General features: G+C 36.5%; 11 non-coding genes across 11 annotated transcripts; all 11 read right to left on the reverse strand.

Annotated features, from left to right (window-relative positions):
• Positions 1–16621: 16621 nt before the first annotated feature.
• On the reverse strand, positions 16622–16693 carry trnaa-cgc (transfer RNA alanine (anticodon CGC)). The gene has a single exon. It is a non-coding gene; the product is annotated as a tRNA-Ala (tRNA).
• A 1516-nt stretch (positions 16694–18209) lies between these two features.
• trnat-ugu (transfer RNA threonine (anticodon UGU)) lies at positions 18210–18281 on the reverse strand. Its single transcript has one exon. It is a non-coding gene; the product is annotated as a tRNA-Thr (tRNA).
• A 392-nt stretch (positions 18282–18673) lies between these two features.
• trnaa-cgc (transfer RNA alanine (anticodon CGC)) lies at positions 18674–18745 on the reverse strand. The gene has a single exon. It is a non-coding gene; the product is annotated as a tRNA-Ala (tRNA).
• A 1500-nt stretch (positions 18746–20245) lies between these two features.
• On the reverse strand, positions 20246–20317 carry trnat-ugu (transfer RNA threonine (anticodon UGU)). The gene has a single exon. It is a non-coding gene; the product is annotated as a tRNA-Thr (tRNA).
• Positions 20318–20709: 392 nt separating this feature from the next.
• On the reverse strand, positions 20710–20781 carry trnaa-cgc (transfer RNA alanine (anticodon CGC)). Its single transcript has one exon. It is a non-coding gene; the product is annotated as a tRNA-Ala (tRNA).
• A 1499-nt stretch (positions 20782–22280) lies between these two features.
• On the reverse strand, positions 22281–22352 carry trnat-ugu (transfer RNA threonine (anticodon UGU)). The gene has a single exon. It is a non-coding gene; the product is annotated as a tRNA-Thr (tRNA).
• A 392-nt stretch (positions 22353–22744) lies between these two features.
• trnaa-cgc (transfer RNA alanine (anticodon CGC)) lies at positions 22745–22816 on the reverse strand. Its single transcript has one exon. It is a non-coding gene; the product is annotated as a tRNA-Ala (tRNA).
• Positions 22817–24315: 1499 nt separating this feature from the next.
• trnat-ugu (transfer RNA threonine (anticodon UGU)) lies at positions 24316–24387 on the reverse strand. Its single transcript has one exon. It is a non-coding gene; the product is annotated as a tRNA-Thr (tRNA).
• A 392-nt stretch (positions 24388–24779) lies between these two features.
• Positions 24780–24851, reverse strand: trnaa-cgc (transfer RNA alanine (anticodon CGC)). The gene has a single exon. It is a non-coding gene; the product is annotated as a tRNA-Ala (tRNA).
• A 1499-nt stretch (positions 24852–26350) lies between these two features.
• Positions 26351–26422, reverse strand: trnat-ugu (transfer RNA threonine (anticodon UGU)). Its single transcript has one exon. It is a non-coding gene; the product is annotated as a tRNA-Thr (tRNA).
• A 392-nt stretch (positions 26423–26814) lies between these two features.
• Positions 26815–26886, reverse strand: trnaa-cgc (transfer RNA alanine (anticodon CGC)). Its single transcript has one exon. It is a non-coding gene; the product is annotated as a tRNA-Ala (tRNA).
• Positions 26887–27025: the final 139 nt, after the last annotated feature.

A 27025-nucleotide genomic window follows, 5' to 3' on the forward strand; every position in this document is an offset into this window, starting at 1 on the left:
TATTATTACAGACTAGCTAGAACTACTGTCTCTGTTCTTTTATGACAGACCAGCTAGATCTACTGTCTCTATTATATTATGACAGACCAGCTAGATCTACTGCCTCTATTATATTATGACAGAACAGCTAGATCTGCTCTCTCTATTATGTTATGGCAGACCAGCTCAATCTACTGTCTCTATTATATTATTACAGACTAGCTAGAACTACTGTCTCTATTATAATATGACAGACCAGCTAGATCTACTGTCTCTATTATATTATGACAGACCAGCTAGATCTACTGTCTCTATTATATTATGACAGAACAGCTAGATCGATTGTCTTTATTGTATTATGACAGAACAGCTAGATCTACTGTCTCTATTATATTATGACAGACCAGCTAGATCTACCTTCTCTATTATAATATGACAGACCAGCTAGATCTATTGTCTCTATTATATTTTGACATACCAGCTAGATTACTGATTCTATTGTATTATGACATACCAGCTAGATCGATTGTCTCTATTGTATTATGACAGAACAGCTAGATCTGCTGTCTCTATTATGTTATGGCAGACCAGCTCGATCTACTGTCTCTATTATATTATGACAGACCAGCTAGATCTACTGTTTCTATTATAATATGACAGACCAGCTAGATCTACTGTCTCTATGTCTCTATTATATTATGACAGACCAGCTAGATCTACTGTTTCTATTATATTATGACAGACCAGCTAGATCTACTGATTCTATTGTATTATGACAGACCAGCTAGATCGATTGTCTCCATTGTATTATGACAGAACAGCTAGATCTGCTGTCTCTATTATGTTATGACAGAACAGCTAGATCTGCTGTCTCTATGTCTCTATTATGTTATGACAGACCAGCTAGAACTACTGTCTCTATTATATTATGACAGAACAGCTAGATCTGCTGTCTCTATTATGTTATGGCAGACCAGCTCGATCTACTGTCTCTATTATATTATTACAGACTAGCTAGAACTACTGTCTCTGTTCTTTTATGACAGACTTTTATTACAGACTAGCTAGAACTAGTGTCTCTGTTCTTTTATGACAGACCAGCTAGATCTACTGTCTCTATTATATTATGACAGACCAGCTTGATCTACTGTCTCTATTATATTATTACAGACTAGCTAGAACTAGTGTCTCTGTTCTTTTATGACAGACCAGCTAGAACTACTGTCTCTATTATATTATGACAGAACAGCTAGATCTACTGTCTCTATTATATTATTACAGACTAGCTAGAACTACTGTCTCTGTTCTTTTATGACAGACCAGCTAGATCTACTGTCTCTATTATATTATGACAGACCAGCTAGATCTACTGCCTCTATTATATTATGACAGAACAGCTAGATCTGCTCTCTCTATTATGTTATGGCAGACCAGCTCAATCTACTGTCTCTATTATATTATTACAGACTAGCTAGAACTACTGTCTCTATTATAATATGACAGAACAGCTAGATCGATTGTCTTTATTGTATTATGACAGAACAGCTAGATCTACTGTCTCTATTATATTATGACAGACCAGCTAGATCTACCTTCTCTATTATAATATGACAGACCAGCTAGATCTATTGTCTCTATTATATTTTGACATACCAGCTAGATTACTGATTCTATTGTATTATGATATACCAGCTAGATCAATTGTCTCTATTGTATTATGACAGAACAGCTAGATCTGCTGTCTCTATTATGTTATGGCAGACCAGCTCGATCTACTGTCTCTATTATATTATGACAGACCAGCTAGATCTACTGTCTCTAATATAATATGACAGACCAGCTAGATCTACTGTCTCTATGTCTCTATTATATTATGACAGACCAGCTAGATCTACTGTTTCTATTATATTATGACAGACCAGCTAGATCTACTGTTTCTATTGTATTATGACAGACCAGCTAGATCGATTGTCTCCATTGTATTATGACAGAACAGATAGATCTGCTGTCTCTATTATGTTATGACAGAACAGCTAGATCTGCTGTCTCTATGTCTCTATTATGTTATGACAGACCAGCTAGAACTACTGTCTCTATTATATTATGACAGAACAGCTAGATCTGCTGTCTCTATTATGTTATGGCAGACCAGCTCGATCTACTGTCTCTATTATATTATTACAGACTAGCTAGAACTACTGTCTCTGTTATTTTATGACAGACCAGCTAGATCTACTGTCTCTATTATATTATGACAGACCAGCTAGATCTACTGCCTCTATTGTATTATGACAGACCAGCTAGATCTACTGTCTCTATGTCTCTATTATATTATGACAGACCAGCTAGATCGATTGTCTCCATTGTATTATGACAGAACAGCTAGATCTGCTGTCTCTATTATATTATGACAGAACAGCTAGATCTGCTGTCTCTATGTCTCTATTATGTTATGACAGACCAGCTAGAACTACTGTCTCTATTATATTATGACAGAACAGCTAGATCTGCTGTCTCTATTATGTTATGGCAGACCAGCTCGATCTACTGTCTCTATTATATTATTACAGACTAGCTAGAACTACTGTCTCTGTTCTTTTATGACAGACCAGCTAGATCTACTGTCTCTATTATATTATGACAGACCAGCTAGATCTACTGCCTCTATTATATTATGACAGAACAGCTAGATCTGCTCTCTCTATTATGTTATGGCAGACCAGCTCAATCTACTGTCTCTATTATATTATTATAGACTAGCTAGAACTACTGTCTCTATTATAATATGACAGACCAGCTAGATCTACTGTCTCTATTATATTATGACAGACCAGCTAGATCTACTGTCTCTATTATATTATGACAGAACAGCTAGATCGATTGTCTTTATTGTATTATGACAGAACAGCTAGATCTACTGTCTCTATTATATTATGACAGACCAGCTAGATCTACCTTCTCTATTATAATATGACAGACCAGCTAGATCTATTGTCTCTATTATATTTTGACATACCAGCTAGATTACTGATTCTATTGTATTATGACATACCAGCTAGATCGATTGTCTCTATTGTATTATGACAGAACAGCTAGATCTGCTGTCTCTATTATGTTATGGCAGATCAGCTCGATCTACTGTCTCTATTATATTATGACAGACCAGCTAGATCTACTGTCTCTATTATAATATGACAGACCAGCTAGATCTACTGTCTCTATGTCTCTATTATATTATGACAGACCAGCTAGATCTACTGTTTCTATTATATTATGACAGACCAGCTAGATCTACTGTCTCTATTATATTATGACAGAGCAGCTAGATTGATTGTCTCTATTGTATCATGACAGAACAGCTAGATCTACTGTCTCTATTATATTATGACAGACCAGCTAGATCTACTGTCTCTGTTATATTATGACAGACTAGCTAGATCTATTGTATTATGACAGACCAGCTAGATCTACTGTCTCTATGTCTCTATTATATTATGACAGACCAGCTAGATCTACTGTCTCTGTTATATTATGACAGACTAGCTAGATCTATTGTATTATGACAGACCAGCTAGATCTACTGTCTCTATTATATTATGACAGACCAGCTAGATCTACTGTCTCTGTCTCTATTATATTATGACAGACCAGTAAGATCTACTGTCTCTATTATATTATGACAGGCCAGCTAGATCTATTATATTATGACAGACCAACTAGATCTACTGTCACTATTATATTATGATGGACCAGCAAGATCTACTGTCTCTATTATATTATGACAGACCAGCTAGATCTACTGTCTCTATTATATAATTACGAACAGCTAGATCGATTGTCTCTATTCTATTATGACAGAACCGCTAGATCCACTGTCTCTATTATATTATGACAGACCAGCTCAATCTACTGTCTCTATTATATTATGACAGACCAGCTAGATCTACTGTCTCTATTATAATATGACAGACCGGCTAGATCTACTGTCTCTATGTCTCTATTATATTATGATAGACCAGCTAGATCTTCTGTCTCTATTATATTGTGACAGAACAGCTAGATCTACTGTCTCTATTATATTAAGACAGACCAGCTAGATCTACTGTCTCTATTATATTAGGACAGAACAGCTAGATCTGCTGTCTCTATTGTATTATGATAGACCAGCTAGATCTGCTGTCTCTTGTATTTTGACAGACCAGCTAGATATACTGTCTCTATTATATTATGACAGACCAGCTATATCTACTGTCTCTATTATATTATTACAGACTAGCTGGATCTACAGTCTCTTGTGTATTATGATAGACCAGATAGATCTACTGTCTCTGTTATATTATGACAGACCAGCTAGATCTACTGTCTCTGTTATTTTATGACAGACCAGCTAGATCTACTGTCTCTGTTATATTATGACAGACCAGCTAGATCAACTGTCTCTATTATATTATGACAGACCAGCTAGATCTTCTGTCTCTATTATATTATGACAGAACAGCTAGATCTGCCGTCTCTATTATATTATGACAGACCAACTAGATCTGCTGTCTCTATTATATTATGACAGACCAATTAGATCTGCTGTCTCTATTATATTATGACAGACCAGCTGGATCTACTGATTCTATTGTATTATGGCAGACCAGCTAGATCTACTGTCTCTATTATAATATGACAGACCAGCTAGATCTACAGTCTCTCTGTCTCTATTATATTATGACAGACCAACTAGATATACTGTCTCTATTGTATTATGACAGACCAGCTAGATTGACTGTCTCTATTGTATTATGACAAACAACAGCTAGATCTACTGTCTCTATTATATTATGACAGACCAGCTAGATCTACTGTCTCTATTATATTATGACAGACCAGCTATATATACTGTCTCTGTTATATTATGACAGACCAGCTTGATCTACTGTCTCTATTATATTATTACAGACTAGCTGGATCTACAGTCTCTTGTGTATTATGATAGACCAGCTAGATCTACTGTCTCTATTGTATTTTGACAGACCAGCTAGATCTACTGTCTCTATTATATTATGACAGACCAGCCTGATCTACTGTCTCTATTATATTATTACAGACTAGCTGGATCTACAGTCTCTTGTGTATTATGATAGACCAGCTAGATCTACTGTCTCTTTTATATTATGACAGACCAGCTAGATCTACTGTCTCTGTTATATTATGACAGACCAGCTAGATCTACTGCCTCTGTTAAATTATGACAGACCAGCTAGATCTACTGTCTCTATTATATTATGACAGATCAACTAGATCTGCTGTCTCTTTTATATTATGACAGACCAGCTAGATCTACTGTCTCTATTATATTATGACAGACCAGCTAGATCTACTGTCTCTATTATAATATGACAGACCGGCTAGATCTACTGTCTCTATGTCTCTATTGTATTATGATAGACCAGCTAGATCTACTGTCTCTATTATATTATGACAGACCAGCTAGATCTACTGTCTCTATTATATTATGACAGACCAGCTAGATCGATTGTCTCTATTATATTATGACAGACCAGCTAGATCTACTGTCTCTATTATATTATGACAGAACAGCTAGATCTGCTGTCTCTATTGTATTATGATAGACCAGCTAGATCTACTGTGTCTATTGTATTTTGACAGACCAGCTCGTTATACTGTCTCTATTATATTATGACAGACCAGCTAGATCTACTGTCTCTATTATATTATGACAGAACAGCTAGATCTGCTGTCTCTATTATATTATGACAGACCAACTAGATCTGCTGTCTCTATTATATTATGACGGACCAGCAAGATCTACTGTCTCTGTTATATTATGACAGACCAGCTAGATCTACTGTCTCTATTATATAATGACGAACAGCTAGATCGATTGTCTCTATTGTATTATGACAGAACAGCTAGATCTACTGTCTCTATTATAATATGACAGACCATCTAGATCTACTGTCTCTGTCTCTATTATATTATGACAGACAAATTAGATATACTCTCTATTATATTATGACAGACCAGCTAGATCTACTGATTCTATTGTATTATGACAGACCAGCTAGATCGATTGTCTCCATTGTATTATGACAGAACAGCTAGATCTGCTGTCTCTATTATGTTATGACAGAACAGCTAGATCTGCTGTCTCTATGTCTATATTATGTTATGACAGACCAGCTAGAACTACTGTCTCTATTATATTATGACAGAACAGCTAGATCTGCTGTCTCTATTATGTTATGGCAGACCAGCTCGATCTACTGTCTCTATTATATTATTACAGACTAGCTAGAACTACTGTCTCTGTTCTTTTATGACAGACCAGCTAGATCTACTGTCTCTATTATATTATGACAGACCAGCTAGATCTACTGCCTCTATTGTATTATGACAGACCAGCTAGATCTACTGTCTCTATGTCTCTATTATATTATGACAGACCAGCTAGATCGATTGTCTCCATTGTATTATGACAGAACAGCTAGATCTGCTGTCTCTATTATATTATGACAGAACAGCTAGATCTGCTGTCTCTATGTCTCTATTATGTTATGACAGACCAGCTAGAACTACTGTCTCTATTATATTATGACAGAACAGCTAGATCTGCTGTCTCTATTATGTTATGGCAGACCAGCTCGATCTACTGTCTCTATTATATTATTACAGACTAGCTAGAACTACTGTCTCTGTTCTTTTATGACAGACCAGCTAGATCTACTGTCTCTATTATATTATGACAGACCAGCTAGATCTACTGCCTCTATTATATTATGACAGAACAGCTAGATCTGCTCTCTCTATTATGTTATGGCAGACCAGCTCAATCTACTGTCTCTATTATATTATTACAGACTAGCTAGAACTACTGTCTCTATTATAATATGACAGACCAGCTAGATCTACTGTCTCTATTATATTATGACAGACCAGCTAGATCTACTGTCTCTATTATATTATGACAGAACAGCTAGATCGATTGTCTTTATTGTATTATGACAGAACAGCTAGATCTACTGTCTCTATTATATTATGACAGACCAGCTAGATCTACCTTCTCTATTATAATATGACAGACCAGCTAGATCTATTGTCTCTATTATATTTTGACATACCAGCTAGATTACTTATTCTATTGTATTATGACATACCAGCTAGATCGATTGTCTCTATTGTATTATGACAGAACAGCTAGATCTGCTGTCTCTATTATGTTATGGCAGACCAGCTCGATCTACTGTCTCTATTATATTATGACAGACCAGCTAGATCTACTGTCTCTATTATAATATGACAGACCAGCTAGATCTACTGTCTCTATGTCTCTATTATATTATGACAGACCAGCTAGATCTACTGTTTCTATTATATTATGACAGACCAGCTAGATCTACTGTCTCTATTATATTATGACAGAGCAGCTAGATTGATTGTCTCTATTGTATCATGACAGAACAGCTAGATCTACTGTCTCTATTATATTATGACAGACCAGCTAGATCTACCTTCTCTATTATAATATGACAGACCAGCTAGATCTACTTTATCTATGTCTCTATTATATTATGACAGATCAACTAGATATACTATCTCTATTATATTTTGACAGACCAGCTGGATCTTCTGATTCTATTGTATTATGAAAGACCAGCTAGATCTACTGTCTCTATTATATAATGACAGACCAGCTAGATCTACTGTCTCTATTATATAATGACGAACAGCTCGATTGATTGTCTGTATTGTATTATGACAGAACAGCTAGATCTACTGTCTCTGTTATATTATGACGGACCAGCAAGATCTACTGTCTCTGTTATATTATGACAGACCAGCTAGATCTACTGTCTCTATTATATAATGACGAACAGCTAGATCTACTGTCTCTATTATATTATGACGGACCAGCAAGATCTACTGTCTCTATTATAATATGACAGACCAGCTAGATCTACTGTCTCTGTCTCTATTATATTATGACAGACAAATTAGATATACTGTCTCTATTATTTTATGACAGACCAGCTAGATCTACTGATTCTATTGTATTATGACAGACCAGCTAGATCTACTGTCTCTATTGTATTATGACAGACCAGCTAGATCTACTGTCTCTATGTCTCTATTATATTATGACAGACCAGCTAGAACTACTGTCTCTATATTATGACAGACCAGCTAGATCTACTGTCTCTATTATAATATGACAGACCAGCTAGATCTACTGTCTCTATTATATTATGACAGACCAGCTAGATCTACTGCCTCTATTATATTATGACAGACCAGCTAGATCGATTGTCTCTGTTCTTTTATGACAGACCAGCTAGATCTACTGTCTCTATTATATTATGACAGACCAGCTAGATCTACTGCCTCTATTATATTATGACAGAACAGCTAGATCTGCTCTCTCTATTATGTTATGGCAGACCAGCTCAATCTACTGTCTCTATTATATTATTACAGACTAGCTAGAACTACTGTCTCTATTATAATATGACAGACCAGCTAGATCTACTGTCTCTATGTCTCTATTATATTATGACAGACCAGCTAGATCTACTGTTTCTATTATATGATGACAGACCAGCTAGATCTACTGTCTCTATTATATTATGACAGAGCAGCTAGATTGATTGTCTCTATTGTATCATGACAGAACAGCTAGATCTACTGTCTCTATTATATTATGACAGACCAGCTAGATCTACCTTCTCTATTATAATATGACAGACCAGCTAGATCTACTTTATCTATGTCTCTATTATATTATGACAGATCAACTAGATCTACTGTCTCTATTATATTATGACAGACCAGCTAGATCTACCTTCTCTATTATAAAATGACAGACCAGCTAGATCTACTTTATCTATGTCTCTATTATATTATGACAGACCAGCTAGATCTACTGTCTCTATTATATAATGACAGACCAGCTAGATCTACTGTCTCTATTATATAATGACGAACAGCTCGATTGATTGTCTGTATTGTATTATGACAGAACAGCTAGATCTACTGTCTCTGTTATATTATGACGGACCAGCAAGATCTACTGTCTCTGTTATATTATGACAGACCAGCTAGATCTACTGTCTCTATTATATAATGACGAACAGCTAGATCTACTGTCTCTATTATATTATGACGGACCAGCAAGATCTACTGTCTCTATTATAATATGACAGACCAGCTAGATCTACTGTCTCTGTCTCTATTATATTATGACAGACAAATTAGATATACTGTCTCTATTATTTTATGACAGACCAGCTAGATCTACTGATTCTATTGTATTATGACAGACCAGCTAGATCGATTGTCTCCATTGTATTATGACAGAACAGCTAGATCTACTGTCTCTATTGTATGATGACAGACCAGCTAGATCTACTGTCTCTATGTCTCTATTATATTATGACAGACCAGCTAGAACTACTGTCTCTATATTATGACAGACCAGCTAGATCTACTGTCTCTATTATAATATGACAGACCAGCTAGATCTACTGTCTCTATTATATTATGACAGACCAGCTAGATCTACTGCCTCTATTATATTATGACAGACCAGCTAGATCGATTGTCTCTATTGTATTATGACAGAACAGCTAGATCTACTGTCTCTATTATATTATGACAGACCAGCTTGATCTACTGTCTCTATTATATTATTACAGACTAGCTAGAACTAGTGTCTCTGTTCTTTTATGACAGACCAGCTAGATCTACTGTCTCTATTATATTATGACAGACCAGCTTGATCTACTGTCTCTATTATATTATTACAGACTAGCTAGAACTAGTGTCTCTGTTCTTTTATGACAGACCAGCTAGAACTACTGTCTCTATTATATTATGACAGAACAGCTAGATCTACTGTCTCTATTATATTATTACAGACTAGCTAGAACTACTGTCTCTGTTCTTTTATGACAGACCAGCTAGATCTACTGTCTCTATTATATTATGACAGACCAGCTAGATCTACTGCCTCTATTATATTATGACAGAACAGCTAGATCTGCTCTCTCTATTATGTTATGGCAGACCAGCTCAATCTACTGTCTCTATTATATTATTACAGACTAGCTAGAACTACTGTCTCTATTATAATATGACAGACCAGCTAGATCTACTGTCTCTATTATATTATGACAGACCAGCTAGATCTACTGTCTCTATTATATTATGACAGAACAGCTAGATCGATTGTCTTTATTGTATTATGACAGAACAGCTAGATCTACTGTCTCTATTATATTATGACAGACCAGCTAGATCTACCTTCTCTATTATAATATGACAGACCAGCTAGCTCTATTGTCTCTATTATATTTTGACATACCAGCTAGATTACTGATTCTATTGTATTATGACATACCAGCTAGATCGATTGTCTCTATTGTATTATGACAGAACAGCTAGATCTGCTGTCTCTATTATGTTATGGCAGACCAGCTCGATCTACTGTCTCTATTATATTATGACAGACCAGCTAGATCTACTGTCTCTATTATAATATGACAGACCAGCTAGATCTACTGTCTCTATGTCTCTATTATATTATGACAGACCAGCTAGATCTACTGTTTCTATTATATTATGACAGACCAGCTAGATCTACTGTCTCTATTATATTATGACAGAGCAGCTAGATTGATTGTCTCTATTGTATCATGACAGAACAGCTAGATCTACTGTCTCTATTATATTATGACAGACCAGCTAGATCTACCTTCTCTATTATAATATGACAGACCAGCTAGATCTACTTTATCTATGTCTCTATTATATTATGACAGATCAACTAGATATACTATCTCTATTATATTTTGACAGACCAGCTGGATCTTCTGATTCTATTGTATTATGACAGACCAGCTAGATCTACTGTCTCTATTATATAATGACAGACCAGCTAGATCTACTGTCTCTATTATATAATGACGAACAGCTCGATTGATTGTCTGTATTGTATTATGACAGAACAGCTAGATCTACTGTCTCTGTTATATTATGACAGACCAGCAAGATCTACTGTCTCTGTTATATTATGACAGACCAGCTAGATCTACTGTCTCTATTATATAATGACGAACAGCTAGATCTACTGTCTCTATTATATTATGACGGACCAGCAAGATCTACTGTCTCTATTATAATATGACAGACCAGCTAGATCTACTGTCTCTGTCTCTATTATATTATGACAGACAAATTAGATATACTGTCTCTATTATATTATGACAGACCAGCTAGATCTACTGATTCTATTGTATTATGACAGACCAGCTAGATCGATTGTCTCCATTGTATTATGACAGAACAGCTAGATCTACTGTCTCTATTGTATTATGACAGACCAGCTAGATCTACTGTCTCTATGTCTCTATTATATTATGACAGACCAGCTAGAACTACTGTCTCTATATTATGACAGACCAGCTAGATCTACTGTCTCTATTATAATATGACAGACCAGCTAGATCTACTGTCTCTATTATATTATGACAGACCAGCTAGATCTACTGCCTCTATTATATTATGACAGACCAGCTAGATCGATTGTCTCTATTGTATTATGACAGAACAGCTAGATCTACTGTCTCTATTATATTATGACAGACCAGCTTGATCTACTGTCTCTATTATATTATTACAGACTAGCTAGAACTAGTGTCTCTGTTCTTTTATGACAGACCAGCTAGATCTACTGTCTCTATTATATTATGACGGACCAGCAAGATCTACTGTCTCTATTATAATATGACAGACCAGCTAGATCTACTGTCTCTGTCTCTATTATATTATGACAGACAAATTAGATATACTGTCTCTATTATATTATGACAGACCAGCTAGATCTACTGATTCTATTGTATTATGACAGACCAGCTAGATCGATTGTCTCCATTGTATTATGACAGACCAGCTAGATCTACTGTCTCTATTATATTATGACAGACCAGCTATATATACTGTCTCTGTTATATTATGACAGACCAGCTTGATCTACTGTCTCAATTATATTATTACAGACTAGCTGGATCTACAGTCTCTTGTGTATTATGATAGACCAGCTAGATCTACTGTCTCTATTGTATTTTGACAGACCAGCTAGATCTACTGTCTCTATTATATTATGACAGACCATCCTGATCTACTGTCTCTATTATATTATTACAGACTAGCTGGATCTACTGTCTCCATTATATTATGACAGACCAGCTAGATCTACTGTCTCTATTATAATATGACAGACCGGCTAGATCTACTGTCTCTATGTCTCTATTATATTATGATAGACCAGCTAGATCTACTGTCTCTATTATAATATGACAGACCAGCTAGATCTACTGTCTCTGTCTCTATTATATTATGACAGACCAGCTAGATCTACTGTCTCTATTATATTTTGACAGACCAGCTAGATCGATTGTCTCTATTGTATTATGACAGAACAGCTAGATCTACTGTCTCTATTATATTATGACAGACCAGCTAGATCTACCTTCTCTATTATAATATGACAGACCAGCTAGATCTACTTTGTCTATGTCTCTATTATATTATGACAGATCAACTAGATATACTATCTCTATTATATTTTGACAGACCAGCTGGATCTACTGATTCTATTGTATTATGACAGACCAGCTAGATCTACTGTCTCTATTATATAATGACGAACAGCTAGATCGATTGTCTGTATTGTATTATGACAGAACAGCTAGATCTACTGTCTCTATTATAATATGACAGATCAGCTAGATCTACAGTCTCTCTGTCTCTATTATATTATGACAGACCAACTAGATATACTGTCTCTATTGTATTATGACAGACCAGCTACATTGATTGTCTCTATTGTATTATGACAAACAACAGATAGATCTACTGTCTCTATTATATTATGACAGACCAGCTAGATCTACTGTCTCTATTATATTATGACAGACCAGCTATATATACTGTCTCTGTTATATTATGACAGACAAGCTTGATCTACTGTCTCTATTATATTATTACAGACTAGCTGGATCTACAGTCTCTTGTGTATTATGATAGACCAGCTAGATCTACTGTCTCTATTATATTATGACAGACCAGCCTGATCTACTGTCTCTATTATATTATTACAGACTTGCTGGATCTACTGTCTCCATTATATTATGACAGACCAGCTAGATCTACTGTCTCTATTATAATATGACAGACCGGCTAGATCTACTGTCTCTATGTCTCTATTATATTATGATAGACCAGCTAGATCTACTGTCTCTGTTATATTATGACAGACCAGCTAGATCTACTGTCTCTGTTATATTATGACAGACCAGCTAGATCTACTGTCTCTGTTATATTATGACAGACCAGCTAGATCTACTGTCTCTATTATATTATGACAGATCAACTAGATCTGCTGTCTCTTTTATATTATGACAGACCAGCTAGATCTACTGTCTCTATTATATTATGACAGACCAGCTAGATCTACTGTCTCTATTATAATATGACAGACCGGCTAGATCTACTGTCTCTATGTCTCTATTATATTATGATAGACCAGCTAGATCTACTGTCTCTATTATATTATGACAGACCAGCTAGATCTACTGTCTCTATTATATTATGACAGACCAGCTAGATCTACTGCCTCTATTATATTATGACAGACCAGCTAGAACTACTGTCTCTATTATATTATGACAGACCAGCTTGATCTACTGTCTCTATTATATTATTACAAACTAGCTAGAACTACTGTCTCTGTTATTTTATGACAGACCAGCTAGATCTACTGTCTCTATTATATTATGACAGACCAGCTAGATCTACTGTCTCTATTATATTATGACAGACCAGCTTGATCTACTGTCTCTATTGTGTTATGGCAGACCAGCTCGATCTACTGTCTCTATTATATTATGCCAGACCAGCTAGATCTACTGTCTCTATTATAATATGACAGACCAGCTAGATCTACTGTCTCTATTATATTTTGACAGACCAGCTAGATCTACTGTCTCTATTATATTATGACAGACCAGCTAGATCGATTGTCTCTATTGTATTATGACAGAACAGCTAGATCTACTGTCTCTATTATATTATGACAGACCAGCTAGATCTACCTTCTCTATTATAATATGACAGACCAGCTAGATCTACTTTATCTATGTCTCTATTATATTATGACAGATCAACTAGATATACTATCTCTATTATATTTTGACAGACCAGCTGGATCTACTGATTCTATTGTATTATGACAGACCAGCTAGATCTACTGTCTCTATTATATAATGACGAACAGCTAGATCGATTGTCTGTATTGTATTATGACAGAACAGCTAGATCTACTGTCTCTATTATAATATGACAGACCAGCTAGCTCTACAGTCTCTCTGTCTCTATTATATTATGACAGACCAACTAGATATACTGTCTCTATTATATTATGACAGACCAGCTAGGTCTACTGATTCTATTGTATTATGACAGACCAGCTAGATTGATTGTCTCTATTGTATTATGACAAACAACAGCTAGATCTACTGTCTCTATTATATTATGACAGACCAGCTAGATCTACTGTCTCTATTATATTATGACAGACCAGCTTGATCTACTGTCTCTATTATATTATTACAAACTAGCTAGAACTACTGTCTCTGTTATTTTATGACAGGCCAGCTAGATCTACTGTCTCTATTATATTATGACAGACCAGCTAGATCTACTGTCTCTATTATATTATGACAGACCAGCTTGATCTACTGTCTCTATTGTGTTATGGCAGACCAGCTCGATCTACTGTCTCTATTATATTATGCCAGACCAGCTAGATCTACTGTCTCTATTATAATATGACAGACCAGCTAGATCTACTGTCTCTATTATATTTTGACAGACCAGCTAGATCTACTGTCTCTATTATATTATGACAGACCAGCTAGATCGATTGTCTCTATTGTATTATGACAGAACAGCTAGATCTACTGTCTCTATTATATTATGACAGACCAGCTAGATCTACCTTCTCTATTATAATATGACAGACCAGCTAGATCTACTTTATCTATGTCTCTATTATATTATGACAGATCAACTAGATATACTATCTCTATTATATTTTGACAGACCAGCTGGATCTACTGATTCTATTGTATTATGACAGACCAGCTAGATCTACTGTCTCTATTATATAATGACGAACAGCTAGATCGATTGTCTGTATTGTATTATGACAGAACAGCTAGATCTACTGTCTCTATTATAATATGACAGACCAGCTAGCTCTACAGTCTCTCTGTCTCTATTATATTATGACAGACCAACTAGATATACTGTCTCTATTATATTATGACAGACCAGCTAGGTCTACTGATTCTATTGTATTATGACAGACCAGCTAGATTGATTGTCTCTATTATATTATGACAAACAACAGCTAGATCTACTGTCTCTATTATATTATGACAGACCAGCTAGATCTACTGTCTCTATTATATTATGACAGACCAGCTATATATACTGTCTCTGTTATATTATGACAGACCAGCTTGATCTACTGTCTCTATTATATTATTACAGACTAGCTGGATCTACAGTCTCTTGTGTATTATGATAGACCAGCTAGATCTACTGTCTCTATTGTATTTTGACAGACCAGCTAGATCTACTGTCTCTATTATATTATGACAGACCATCCTGATCTACTGTCTCTATTATATTATTACAGACTAGCTGGATCTACTGTCTCCATTATATTATGACAGACCAGCTAGATCTACTGTCTCTATTATAATATGACAGACCGGCTAGATCTACTGTCTCTATGTCTCTATTATATTATGATAGACCAGCTAGATCTACTGTCTCTATTATATTATGACAGACCAGCTAGATCTATTGTATCTATTATATTATGACAGACCAGCTAGATCTACTGTCTCTATTATATTATGACAGAACAGCTAGATCTGCTGTCTCTATTGTATTATGATAGACCAGCTAGATCTACTGTGTCTATTGTATTTTGACAGACCAGCTAGATCTACTGTCTCTATTATATTATGACAGATCAACTAGATCTGCTGTCTCTTTTATATTATGACAGACCAGCTCGATCTACTGCCTCTATTAAATGGGTTAGGGTTAGGGTTAGGGTTAGGGTTTACAAGGCGTCGGTTTACAAGACCGACGCCTTGCCACTTGGCCACCATGCCAATCTATGCTGCAAAATATTTATCAACATTCTGGAAAGTAGTAGTTGTGTAATGTGAATTTGGCACACAAATAAACTCAGTGGAGAACCTTGGGATTGAACCAAGGACCTCATGCATAAATAGCATGCACTCCCCCTCTGAGCTTCCATCCCATTTTATTTGCAGGTAAAATACAATATTAATACAATGTACTTTTTATACACCACTCCATTGAATCTACAATGAAATGATAGCAGCAATTCTTAATACAAGTATGGACCAGTCATCGAACCCATGAACTTCAGTTTTTGAAAATGATGCAATTGAAGTTGGCAACCACATTCTGTTTCCTGCTGAGAATTTCAACATTCTGGAAAGTAGGAGATGGGCCATCGCAAAGGTTTCAATGGAGAAGCTGGGGATTGAACCCAGGACCTCATACATGCGAAGCATGCGCTCTACCACTGAGCTACATCCCCTTTCTGGGAAAAAGAAAAATGTTTCTGTTTTTTTTAAATTTCACCTTTATATAACCAGGTAAGCTAGTTGAGAACAAGTTTTTATTTACAACTGCGACCTAGCCAAGATAAAGGAAAGCAGCGCAACACAAACAACAACACAGAGTTACAGATGGAATAATAAAGAGTACAGTCAATAACACAATAGAAGAAAAAAAAGAAAGTCTATATACAGTGCGTGCAAATGGAGGTAGGGCAATAAATAGGCCATAGTAGCGAAGTAATTACAATTTAGCAAATGAACACTGGAGTGATAGATGAGCAAAGTGATAGATGAGCAAATGATGATGTGCAAGTAGAAATACTGGTGTGCAAAGAGCAGAATGTAAATTAAAACAATATGGGGATGAGGTAGGTAGATTGGGTGGGCTATTTACAGATGGGCTATGTACAGCTGCAGCAATCAGTTAGCTGCTCAGATAGCCGATGTTTAAAGTCAGCAGTGTTGCCAACACCTCAGGAAGGAAAGTAGCTATTGGCTGTCCTAAAAGTCGCTAGAAGTTGCTAAAACATGTCATCACCTAATTTGCAGAATTGGCAATGTGCATGTAAATGTGAAGGAAGGAGGAGTGAGGAATAACATTGTGGGAGAGACAAAAAGTGAGTAAAAAACTCCCTAAATATGTTTGGAACTACAAATGAACTTTCTTCTGTCGATCCTTGTTTTTTTATGATACAATTCCAACCCTCGTCCTTTACCCGGCTGGCTTGAGACCGGCAAAAGTGAACCAAAAGAGACATACTGGCGGAGCGGAGCTACTTAGTTTTTCATGACCTTTTTATTTTATTCTTTGTTTTTAGTTTTTCAGTTTAGTTTTCTTAATTTGTTTTGGTTTTTAACCTTATGGTCCACTTAGGAGCCTAAAACATTTGACATTTTTAACCTTAACATTTAGAAAAAAGAAATGGTATACAATCGACATTAGCAATCTAAATGGACCAAAAAGAGACAATAGAAAAAAATGGCAATGGCAATGTGAGAAAATTACGGTAACTAGTCTGGCTCTAAATCAGGTTAATTGTGTTTTTTTTTTGTGTAAGCCAGGGCGGGATCAGCCAGCGGCAGCTTCCCGCATGTGCGATTCATTTGCAGTCTGGACGCAATTGACCTTTTCTTTACACTGTTCTAATGAAAGTACATTTTCATAATATCAGCTAGCTTCCATAAACGTCAAACAAGGATTGAACCCACGTGCTTCAGTTTACAAAAACAGATGACTTAGCACATCTATTTCCTTATTAGAATGTCAACATTCTGGAAAGTGGGAGTTGTGCAAATGCTAATTTAACAACTAAATATAATCATCAGAGAAGTTGTGGATTAACTTCAGACCACATACACTTCAAGTATTAGCTCTACCGTAGAGACACATCCCCTTACAATATATTAGCAGGGTTGCCATATTGAGACAACTTGCCTTTTCTTCAAATTCCTCCAGTTAAAGAACCTCTCCATGGTACCAGCTAATTTTCAGTAAGGCACAGATGGGATTTGAATCCATGATCTTCGGTTTACAAGACCGACGCCTTGCCACTTGGCCACCATGCCAATCTATGCTGCAGAATATTTATCAACATTCTGGAAAGTAGTAGTTGTGTAATGTGAATTTGGCACACAAATGAACCCAGTGGAGAACCTTGGGATTGAACCAAGGACCTCATGCATAAATAGCATGCACTCCCCCTCTGAGCTTCCATCCCATTTTATTTGCAGGTAAAATACAATATTAATACAATGTACTTTTTATATACACCACTCCATTGAATCTACAATGAAATGATAGCAGCAATTCTTAATACAAGTATGGACCAGTCATCGAACCCATGAACTTCAGTTTTTGAAAATGATGCAATTGAAGTTGGCAACCATACCACTTCTGTTTCCTGCTGAGAATTTCAACATTCTGGAAAGTAGGAGATGGGCCATTGCAAAGGTTTCAATGGAGAAGCTGGGGATTGAACCCAGGACCTCATACATGCGAAGCATGCGCTCTACCACTGAGCTACATCCCCTTTCTGGGAAAATTAGAAATGTTTCTTGTTTTTTTAAATTTCACCTTTATATAACCAGGTAAGCTAGTTGAGAACAAGTTTTCATTTACAACTGCGACCTAGCCAAGATAAAGGAAAGCAGCGCAACACAAACAACAACACAGAGTTACAGATGGAATAATAAAGAGTACAGTCAATAACACAATAGAAGAAAAAAAAGAAAGTCTATATACAGTGCGTGCAAATGGAGGTAGGGCAATAAATAGGCCATAGTAGCGAAGTAATTACAATTTAGCAAATGAACACTGGAGTGATAGATGAGCAAATGATGATGTGCAAGTAGAAATACTGGTGTGCAAAGAGCAGAATGTAAATTAAAACAATATGGGGATGAGGTAGGTAGATTGGGTGGGCTATTTACAGATGGGCTATGTACAGCTGCAGCGATCAGTTAGCTGCTCAGATAGCCGATGTTTAAAGTCAGCAGTGTTGCCAACACCTCAGTAAGGAAAGTAGCTATTGGCTGTCCTAAAAGTCGCTAGAAGTTGCTAAAACATGTCATCACCTAATTTGCAGAATTGGCAATGTGCATGTAAATGTGAAGGAAGGAGGAGTGAGGAATAACATTGTGGGAGAGACAAAAAGTGAGTAAAAAACTCCCTAAATATGTTTGGAACTACAAATGAACTTTCTTCTGTCGATCCTTGTTTTTTTATGATACAATTCCAACCCTCGTCCTTTACCCGGCTGGCTTGAGACCGGCAAAAGTGAACCAAAAGAGACATACTGGCGGAGCGGAGCTACTTAGTTTTTCATGACCTTTTTATTTTATTCTTTGTTTTTAGTTTTTCAGTTTAGTTTTCTTAATTTGTTTTGGTTTTTAACCTTATGGTCCACTTAGGAGCCTAAAACATTTGACATTTTTAACCTTAACATTTAGAAAAAAGAAATGGTATACAATCGACATTAGCAATCTAAATGGACCAAAAAGAGACAATAGAAAAAAATGGCAATGGCAATGTGAGAAAATTACGGTAACTAGTCTGGCTCTAAATCAGGTTAATTGTGTTTTTTTTTTGTGTAAGCCAGGGCGGGATCAGCCAGCGGCAGCTTCCCGCATGTGCGATTCATTTGCAGTCTGGACGCAATTGACCTTTTCTTTACACTGTTCTAATGAAAGTACATTTTCATAATATCAGCTAGCTTCCATAAACGTCAAACAAGGATTGAACCCACGTGCTTCAGTTTACAAAAACAGATGACTTAGCACATCTATTTCCTTATTAGAATGTCAACATTCTGGAAAGTGGGAGTTGTGCAAATGCTAATTTAACAACTAAATATAATCATCAGAGAAGTTGTGGATTAACTTCAGACCACATACACTTCAAGTATTAGCTCTACCGTAGAGACACATCCCCTTACAATATATTAGCAGGGTGGCCATATTGAGACAACTTGCCTTTTCTTCAAATTCCTCCAGTTAAAGAACCTCTCCATGGTACCAGCTAATTTTCAGTAAGGCACAGATGGGATTTGAAACCATGATCTTCGGTTTACAAGACCGACGCCTTGCCACTTGGCCACCATGCCAATCTATGCTGCAAAATATTTATCAACATTCTGGAAAGTAGTAGTTGTGTAATGTGAATTTGGCACACAAATGAACCCAGTGGAGAACCTTGGGATTGAACCAAGGACCTCATGCATAAATAGCATGCACTCCCCCTCTGAGCTTCCATCCCATTTTATTTGCAGGTAAAATACAATATTAATACAATGTACTTTTTATATACACCACTCCATTGAATCTACAATGAAATGATAGCAGCAATTCTTAATACAAGTATGGACCAGTCATTGAACCCATGAACTTCAGTTTTTTAAAATGATGCAATTGAAGTTGGCAACCATACCACTTCTGTTTTCTGCTGAGAATTTCAACATTCTGGAAAGTAGGAGATGGGCCATTGCAAAGGTTTCAATGGAGAAGCTGGGGATTGAACCCAGGACCTCATACATGCGAAGCATGCGCTCTACCACTGAGCTACATCCCCTTTCTGGGAAAAAGAAAAATGTTTCTTGTTTTTTTAAATTTCACCTTTATATAACCAGGTAAGCTAGTTGAGAACAAGTTTTCATTTACAACTGCGACCTAGCCAAGATAAAGGAAAGCAGCGCAACACAAACAACAACACAGAGTTACAGATGGAATAATAAAGAGTACAGTCAATAACACAATAGAAGAAAAAAAAGAAAGTCTATATACAGTGCGTGCAAATGGAGGTAGGGCAACAAATAGGCCATAGTAGCGAAGTAATTACAATTTAGCAAATGAACACTGGAGTGATAGATGAGCAAATGATGATGTGCAAGTAGAAATACTGGTGTGCAAAGAGCAGAATGTAAATTAAAACAATATGGGGATGAGGTAGGTAGATTGGGTGGGCTATTTACAGATGGGCTATGTACAGCTGCAGCGATCAGTTAGCTGCTCAGATAGCCGATGTTTAAAGTCAGCAGTGTTGCCAACACCTCAGTAAGGAAAGTAGCTATTGGCAGTCCTAAAAGTCGCTAGAAGTTGCTAAAACATGTCATCACCTAATTTGCAGAATTGGCAATGTGCATGTAAATGTGAAGGAAGGAGGAGTGAGGAATAACATTGTGGGAGAGACAAAAAGTGAGTAAAAAACTCCCTAAATATGTTTGGAACTACAAATGAACTTTCTTCTGTCGATCCTTGTTTTTTTATGATACAATTCCAACCCTCGTCCTTTACCCGGCTGGCTTGAGACCGGCAAAAGTGAACCAAAAGAGACATACTGGCGGAGCGGAGCTACTTAGTTTTTCATGACCTTTTTATTTTATTCTTTGTTTTTAGTTTTTCAGTTTAGTTTTCTTAATTTGTTTTGGTTTTTAACCTTATGGTCCACTTAGGAGCCTAAAACATTTGACATTTTTAACCTTAACATTTAGAAAAAAGAAATGGTATACAATCGACATTAGCAATCTAAATGGACCAAAAAGAGACAATAGAAAAAATGGCAATGGCAATGTGAGAAAATTACGGTAACTAGTCTGGCTCTAAATCAGGTTAATTGTGTTTTTTTTTTGTGTAAGCCAGGGCGGGATCAGCCAGCGGCAGCTTCCCGCATGTGCGATTCATTTGCAGTCTGGACGCAATTGACCTTTTCTTTACACTGTTCTAATGAAAGTACATTTTCATAATATCAGCTAGCTTCCATAAACGTCAAACAAGGATTGAACCCACGTGCTTCAGTTTACAAAAACAGATGACTTAGCACATCTATTTCCTTATTAGAATGTCAACATTCTGGAAAGTGGGAGTTGTGCAAATGCTAATTTAACAACTAAATATAATCATCAGAGAAGTTGTGGATTAACTTCAGACCACATACACTTCAAGTATTAGCTCTACCGTAGAGACACATCCCCTTACAATATATTAGCAGGGTTGCCATATTGAGACAACTTGCCTTTTCTTCAAATTCCTCCAGTTAAAGAACCTCTCCATGGTACCAGCTAATTTTCAGTAAGGCACAGATGGGATTTGAACCCATGATCTTCGGTTTACAAGACCGACGCCTTGCCACTTGGCCACCATGCCAATCTATGCTGCAAAATATTTATCAACATTCTGGAAAGTAGTAGTTGTGTAATGTGAATTTGGCACACAAATGAACCCAGTGGAGAACCTTGGGATTGAACCAAGGACCTCATGCATAAATAGCATGCACTCCCCCTCTGAGCTTCCATCCCATTTTATTTGCAGGTAAAATACAATATTAATACAATGTACTTTTTATATACACCACTCCATTGAATCTACAATGAAATGATAGCAGCAATTCTTAATACAAGTATGGACCAGTCATCGAACCCATGAACTTCAGTTTTTGAAAATGATGCAATTGAAGTTGGCAACCATACCACTTCTGTTTCCTGCTGAGAATTTCAACATTCTGGAAAGTAGGAGATGGGCCGTTGCAAAGGTTTCAATGGAGAAGCTGGGGATTGAACCCAGGACCTCATACATGCGAAGCACGCGCTCTACCACTGAGCTACATCCCCTTTCTGGGAAAAAGAAAAATGTTTCTTGTTTTTTTCAATTTCACCTTTATATAACCAGGTAAGCTAGTTGAGAACAAGTTTTCATTTACAACTGCGACCTAGCCAAGATAAAGGAAAGCAGCGCAACACAAACAACAACACAGAGTTACAGATGGAATAATAAAGAGTACAGTCAATAACACAATAGAAGAAAAAAAAGAAAGTCTATATACAGTGCGTGCAAATGGAGGTAGGGCAATAAATAGGCCATAGTAGCGAAGTAATTACAATTTAGCAAATGAACACTGGAGTGATAGATGAGCAAATGATGATGTGCAAGTAGAAATACTGGTGTGCAAAGAGCAGAATGTAAATTAAAACAATATGGGGATGAGGTAGGTAGATTGGGTGGGCTATTTACAGATGGGCTATGTACAGCTGCAGCGATCAGTTAGCTGCTCAGATAGCCGATGTTTAAAGTCAGCAGTGTTGCCAACACCTCAGTAAGGAAAGTAGCTATTGGCTGTCCTAAAAGTCGCTAGAAGTTGCTAAAACATGTCATCACCTAATTTGCAGAATTGGCAATGTGCATGTAAATGTGAAGGAAGGAGGAGTGAGGAATAACATTGTGGGAGAGACAAAAAGTGAGTAAAAAACTCCCTAAATATGTTTGGAACTACAAATGAACTTTCTTCTGTCGATCCTTGTTTTTTTATGATACAATTCCAACCCTCGTCCTTTATCCGGCTGGCTTGAGACCGGCAAAAGTGAACCAAAAGAGACATACTGGCGGAGCGGAGCTACTTAGTTTTTCATGACCTTTTTATTTTATTCTTTGTTTTTAGTTTTTCAGTTTAGTTTTCTTAATTTGTTTTGGTTTTAACCTTATGGTCCACTTAGGAGCCTAAAACATTTGACATTTTTAACCTTAACATTTAGAAAAAAGAAATGGTATACAATCGACATTAGCAATCTAAATGGACCAAAAAGAGACAATAGAAAAAAATGGCAATGGCAATGTGAGAAAATTACGGTAACTAGTCTGGCTCAAAATCAGGTTAATTGTGTTTTTTTTTTGTGTAAGCCAGGGCGGGATCAGCCAGCGGCAGCTTCCCGCATGTGCGATTCATTTGCAGTCTGGACGCAATTGACCTTTTCTTTACACTGTTCTAATGAAAGTACATTTTCATAATATCAGCTAGCTTCCATAAACGTCAAACAAGGATTGAACCCACGTGCTTCAGTTTACAAAAACAGATGACTTAGCACATCTATTTCCTTATTAAAATGTCAACATTCTGGAAAGTGGGAGTTGTGCAAATGCTAATTTAACAACGAAATATACTCATCAGAGAAGTTGTGGATTAACTTCAGACCACATACACTTCAAGTATTAGCTCTACCGTAGAGACACATCCCCTTACAATATATTAGCAGGGTTGCCATATTGAGACAACTTGCCTTTTCTTCAAATTCCTCCAGTTAAAGAACCTCTCCATGGTACCAGCTAATTTTCAGTAAGGCACAGATGGGATTTGAACCCATGATCTTCGGTTTACAAGACCGATGCCTTGCCACTTGGCCACCATGCCAATCTATGCTGCAAAATATTTATCAACATTCTGGAAAGTAGTAGTTGTGTAATGTGAATTTGGCACACAAATAAACTCAGTGGAGAACCTTGGGATTGAACCAAGGACCTCATGCATAAATAGCATGCACTCCCCCTCTGAGCTTCCATCCCATTTTATTTGCAGGTAAAATACAATATTAATACAATGTACTTTTTATATACACCACTCCATTGAATCTACAATGAAATGATAGCAGCAATTCTTAATACAAGTATGGACCAGTCATTGAACCCATGAACTTCAGTTTTTTAAAATGATGCAATTGAAGTTGGCAACCATACCACTTCTGTTTTCTGCTGAGAATTTCAACATTCTGGAAAGTAGGAGATGGGCCATTGCAAAGGTTTCAATGGAGAAGCTGGGGATTGAACCCAGGACCTCATACATGCGAAGCATGCGCTCTACCACTGAGCTACATCCCCTTTCTGGGAAAAAGAAAAATGTTTCTTGTTTTTTTCAATTTCACCTTTATATAACCAGGTAAGCTAGTTGAGAACAAGTTTTCATTTACAACTGCGACCTAGCCAAGTTAAAGGAAAGCAGCGCAACACAAACAACAACACAGAGTTACAGATGGAATAATAAAGAGTACAGTCAATAACACAATAGAAGAAAAAAAAGAAAGTCTATATACAGTGCGTGCAAATGGAGGTAGGGCAATAAATAGGCCATAGTAGCGAAGTAATTACAATTTAGCAAATGAACACTGGAGTGATAGATGAGCAAATGATGATGTGCAAGTAGAAATACTGGTGTGCAAAGAGCAGAATGTAAATTAAAACAATATGGGGATGAGGTAGGTAGATTGGGTGGGCTATTTACAGATGGGCTATGTACAGCTGCAGCAATCAGTTAGCTGCTCAGATAGCCGATGTTTAAAGTCAGCAGTGTTGCCAACACCTCAGTAAGGAAAGTAGCTATTGGCTGTCCTAAAAGTCGCTAGAAGTTGCTAAAACATGTCATCACCTAATTTGCAGAATTGGCAATGTGCATGTAAATGTGAAGGAAGGAGGAGTGAGGAATAACATTGTGGGAGAGACAAAAAGTGAGTAAAAAACTCCCTAAATATGTTTGGAACTACAAATGAACTTTCTTCTGTCGATCCTTGTTTTTTTATGATACAATTCCAACCCTCGTCCTTTACCCGGCTGGCTTGAGACCGGCAAAAGTGAACCAAAAGAGACATACTGGCGGAGCGGAGCTACTTAGTTTTTCATGACCTTTTTATTTTATTCTTTGTTTTTAGTTTTTCAGTTTAGTTTTCTTAATTTGTTTTGGTTTTAACCTTATGGTCCACTTAGGAGCCTAAAACATTTGACATTTTTAACCTTAACATTTAGAAAAAAGAAATGGTATACAATTGACATTAGCAATCTAAATGGACCAAAAAGAGACAATAGAAAAAAATGGCAATGGCAATGTGAGAAAATTACGGTAACTAGTCTGGCTCTAAATCAGGTTAATTGTGTTTTTTTTTTGTGTAAGCCAGGGCGGGATCAGCCAGCGGCAGCTTCCCGCATGTGCGATTCATTTGCAGTCTGGACGCAATTGACCTTTTCTTTACACTGTTCTAATGAAAGTACATTTTCATAATATCAGCTAGCTTCCATAAACGTCAAACAAGGATTGAACCCACATGCTTCAGTTTACAAAAACAGATGACTTAGCACATCTATTTCCTTATTAAAATGTCAACATTCTGGAAAGTGGGAGTTGTGCAAATGCTAATTTAACAACTAAATATACTCATCAGAGAAGTTGTGGATTAACTTCAGACCACATACACTTCAAGTATTAGCTCTACCGTAGAGACACATCCTATTACAATATATTAGCAGGGTTGCCATATTGAGACAACTTGCCTTGTCTTCAAATTCCTCCAGTTAAAGAACCTCTCCATGGTACCAGCTAATTTTCAGTAAGGCACAGATGGGATTTGAACCCATGATCTTCGGTTTACAAGACCGACGCCTTGCCACTTGGCCACCATGCCAATCTATGCTGCAAAATATTTATCAACATTCTGGAAAGTAGTAGTTGTGTAATGTGAATTTGGCACACAAATAAACTCAGTGGAGAACCTTGGGATTGAACCAAGGACCTCATGCATAAATAGCATGCACTCCCCCTCTGAGCTTCCATCCCATTTTATTTGCAGGTAAAATACAATATTAATACAATGTACTTTTTATATACACCACTCCATTGAATCTACAATGAAATGATAGCAGCAATTCTTAATACAAGTATGGACCAGTCATTGAACCCATGAACTTCAGTTTTTGAAAATGATGCAATTGAAGTTGGCAACCATACCACTTCTGTTTCCTGCTGAGAATTTCAACATTCTGGAAAGTAGGAGATGGGCCATTGCAAAGGTTTCAATGGAGAAGCTGGGGATTGAACCCAGGACCTCATACATGCGAAGCATGCGCTCTACCACTGAGCTACATCCCCTTTCTGGGAAAAATAAAAATGTTTCTTGTTTTTTTAAATTTCACCTTTATATAACCAGGTAAGCTAGTTGAGAACAAGTTTTCATTTACAACTGCGACCTAGCCAAGATAAAGGAAAGCAGCGCAACACAAACAACAAC

This window comes from Oncorhynchus clarkii, chromosome 25 (assembly GCF_045791955.1).
Source record: "Oncorhynchus clarkii lewisi isolate Uvic-CL-2024 chromosome 25, UVic_Ocla_1.0, whole genome shotgun sequence".
Classification (NCBI taxonomy): domain Eukaryota; kingdom Metazoa; phylum Chordata; class Actinopteri; order Salmoniformes; family Salmonidae; genus Oncorhynchus; species Oncorhynchus clarkii.